The 4,369-nt window shown below is 37.1% G+C and overlaps 1 pseudogene; it reads right to left on the bottom strand.

Moving 5' to 3' along the window:
• Positions 1–717: 717 nt before the first annotated feature.
• On the bottom strand, positions 718–1,172 carry LOC102862330 (annotated as a pseudogene).
• Between the last annotated feature and the right edge of the window lie 3,197 nt (positions 1,173–4,369).

The following is a 4,369-nucleotide window of genomic DNA, read 5'->3' on the forward strand; positions in this document are numbered from 1 at the left end:
AATCTTATTGTCTCCAACACATCTATCCTCATTATTCCAGTCACTGAGTCAATCCATCTCATCCTCCTGAGCTGTCCTTCTACCCTCCCAAGCATGATGTCCCTCTTCAAGGACTGACTGATCCCTCCTTACAACATGCCCAAATTATGTCAGACGGAGTTTCAGAATCCTGCCTGCAAGGAGCAGCCTGGTTTTACCCTCTCCAGGATGAACTTTTTTGTTCTATTAGCAATCCATGGTACAGTCAATACTCTACTCCAGCACCACAGCTCAAAGGCATCAATTCTCACAATCTTGAGGAGAAAACAAACAAAAGAAACAAACCCTCATTGCTAGTGAGTCTATCCCAACTTTTGGTGACCCTCCTCCATTGGGCTTCCAAGGCTGTAACTCTTTTTGGCCAACTTTCATCTGTAGAGTAGTTTACAAATGCAAACTTTACACCTAGAAGACCAAGACATTAGACACTGCATCACTCAAAAACAAGTGTTTTACCAGTCAAGTCTAAATGGACTTACAGCTTATGTTTCAATGTTTTCAGACCCTGTAGATCACACAGGAGAAGATTGTTAATCTTTCCTCCTATGGAATATCTAATATCTTTGAATTTCCTGCCTTTGGGTTGAGTACCACTGTTGTTTGTTAGACACTCTCAAGCTAAGTATATTTTTTTTTCTGGCTACATGTTTATTCAACACAATACAATTCCCTCCAACTTTACTGAGATGGCTGACCACAACCAAATCCGCCTCTAAACTGTGCTTTCTTGTCGGGACCAGGAGGCACTGCGTTCCCTCTGTATGTGTCTCTGTCAGCCTCCTGTCGAGTCAATCTTGCAGGTTGTTCACCTTCCAGACCTTTGGTCGTGGCCTGCCAGTCTCAGGAAGGCTGCAGTGCAAGTGGCAGGAACAATCTCAGGGGGCAGATTGAAGTAATGACGTAGATACTGGATACCCTCGTTGGTAAGATACCAGTAGAAATGTCTCCAGGCGAACTGTTCCTTCACATAATTTCGTGACTTGAGACTGCATGGCCATTATGACATGAAGGTTGGGCACATTTTTGTCTGCCAGTTTAGGGTGCTTTGGCATGTGGACATCCTTCTTGGCCACCATCACCCCCTCCTTAAAAAGGAGTTCATATGTGGCAATCCAGTTCTTGGGCATCAACATCATGATGGTGGATGTGTCCGGAGCAGGGACGGGAAACGCTATGTATGATTCTTAATGCACCTACGAGCAATAGATCTGAACCTAGTCCTAGCCCAGGCCATCCTCATAATTTCTGACACACTTCAGCCCATTTCTGGAATCACTGTATCAATATCTCTTGTGGAAGGTCTTTCTCTACTTTGGTAACCTTACACGTGTCCAAGCCAGATGTCTCTTTCTAAAAAAATAATGCACCAATAAGACTCCTTTAGTAGACACATAACTTTTTAATTTAAGAAACATATTAGTAAGAGGAAGCTCTGGTTACTAGTACTTAAATTGTTTAGCTTCTAATAATGATTTAGAGCTTGAACCCATAAACCACTCCATAAGAAAATGATGTGGTAAAGCATAGCAACTCTGGGGAAAATTCTATTTCTTAGAAGACTATTACTGAGAAGAGACCAAGTGATTGATTCCCTGTCCATAACTAACCATTTGTTTAAGTTTGAGAAACAATTTTTTTTAAACTGCAAATGGAAAAAATAAACAACTCCAGTTTCTTTACTGCTACTCACATAACAACCAAAGGCATCGATAAACTAACTGGCAATTTAATATCAGTGTGATTATACTGACAAAATACACTGAATATAAAATACATTTTATTTTCATAAAAGTCTTAATGAAATACATGTAAACCAAACCTAATGTTATTAAGTCTCTTCTGATTCAAAATGACACTATGCGACAGACTATAACTCTCTTCCATGAGATTCTAAGTCTGAAATCTGTAGGAAGACAGATTAACATCACCTTCTCTTTCAGACAGCTGATAAATTTGAACTACTTGAGCTATTGTTAGTGACCTCTTACGGCATTAAATTAGTAGTGCTTTAATTTCAAAATTGTACTACAAATATACCAGTAAATTAACTTTTATAAAACTCTTGTCCACTATCTATAATTTTTGATGTGAAATCATAAAACAATTTAAAAAGTCACTGCTATAAAGACTAAAGCTGGATAAAACGTAAAAGTCTAAAATGCATTCCACATTTCACTTTGAGTCACTTAAGGTTAACTTTATGCCACCAAATAGTGTATGGCATGTTACACAGCTAGTCAAAATGTATTGTCTCCAGAAGTTCAAATTCACCAGCAAATTTGTGCAAAAAGAATGGATAGTCTCCTCCCACTAAGACTTAGTCCCAGAAACATAATGGAGGGTCACTGCAGGTCAGGGTCAATAATTAATAGTACGTTTTGAGTTTGAAATCACCACAATAAAGCAAATATAATATCACAAGAATTCTATTTAAGTGATTTTTTTGGTTCCACAGTTAATATTATTTTTAATACACTTGATTCAAGCCATGGTCTTCATAATTACTTGCTATAAATCAGAAATCTGGACAATGACTATGACTAATAGAAGAAAACTGATGCCTTTGACTTACGGTGCTGGAGAAGAGCCTTGAACATACCAGGAATCACCAAGAGATAAATAGATTTGTTCCAGAGAGAGTGAAATCAAGTTGCTCCTTGGAGGCAAGAACTTTGAAGCTCTGTCTCACATACTTTCAGCATGTTGCCAGGAGGGACTAGTCCTTGGAGAAGGAACATATGCTTGGAAGGATGGCAGGACAGAGCAGGAGTGGAAGACTCAGGATGAAATGAACTGACTCAGTAAAAGGGTAATGGGAGTAGGTGTGCTGGAGACAATGACAGCTCCAGATAGGGCAGGATTCAGAGCTACTGTACATAGGGTAACTATCAGCCGCACATGATTCAACAGCACAGAACAACTCTACTGTATAAAATGTAAAACAGCACTTGAGGGGAAAAAAACCAAACAAACCTATTACAAGAATTAACAAAATGTGACACAGAGACACAAAGTGAGCACATGATGTTTGAAAAGAAAGCGCTGATAGATTAGTCACAAACCTTCAATTAGTAAAATGAAAGCTCACAAGATTATCTCGGATGTGCAATAAAGCATAATAAAATGAGATATATCTGTACATCTTTCTAAAGATGGAACATTGGACACAGAGAGTACTTAAGGAAACCATCTGCATATATTTTTCAAGACAAGAGCTACAACTTTTTACTAGGTTAAAATTCTGACATTAAATAAGCTCACATACGTTTGCATTTTTAACTTGCTTATGTATTTTGTAATAATTTAAATACTACATCAGGCTGGGTTACTGTTAATATTTCTTAAGGCATAGATTTGGTACATGGAAAGTAAAACACTAAGCTTACTACACTTACTAAGTATTACATTTAGCCCATATAATAATTTTGTAAGGTAGATACTTATTGTACTAAATTTTACATGAGATATTTGAAGCATGGAAAGGTTAATAACTCTGGTCACCAAACCGTTCTTCAGACCACAGTATTCCAAGAAAGATTAGTGCTATTTTAAAAGCTGAACTATTGATTTCTCAGCTCTCCTTTTCCTGAATGAAATTGAAGCAAAAACTATGCCAGAAGAACCATTTGGAATTTACAATTAAATCAAAATCAAGAGGATGTATTTGTTTAAAGGGGGAGGGGATCTCTTTCATTTTCTTTAATCCAATTGTTTGAAAATCAAATACATCAGTCATAGTTTAATTTAAATTAATGGCTATATATTTCCAGATTAGAATGAAAAGAATGGAATTGCTAACACAAAATCGTATGATATGAAGTTAGACTCATCTTAATGAATAAATATTTGGACGTTAAATTAAAATAAGTGAATGTCCACTTACTGTAAATTTATGGGAAGCTCTTGTGATGTAGTCAGTAGAGATTTGCACTGCTTACACCAAAGTGGGACTTCTCTGACAGTTTCCACCCACCATTGGCTCCATGGGAGAAATATGAGTCATTTTTTCCTTCCTGTGTGATATATTCTTGTTATTATTTCAGAGAGTCATTGCATCAGAACCAATTCTTAGCTGACCCTCCAGCTAATTTTCAAAATTTCTTGGAAGAAGATTGTTCATTTTCTCCTGTGATAATCTTTCTCATCAAGCACCTGATGGGTTTAAACCACTTATCTTTGACCTGGCAGCAAAATTGCTTCTGAAAATCTAATGGAGGCTCAACCATAAATTGGTTTTGACTCTACCAGCAGTGGTACATGATTTTGACTCGACAGCAATGATACATTGCTACTGCATTTGTTGATTTTGCCCCAGTGTTATATATTTAGT

This window comes from Elephantulus edwardii, unplaced genomic scaffold (genome assembly GCF_000299155.1).
Source record: "Elephantulus edwardii isolate Elephantulus edwardi_28Jun2011 unplaced genomic scaffold, EleEdw1.0 scaffold00155, whole genome shotgun sequence".
Lineage (NCBI taxonomy): Eukaryota > Metazoa > Chordata > Mammalia > Macroscelidea > Macroscelididae > Elephantulus > Elephantulus edwardii.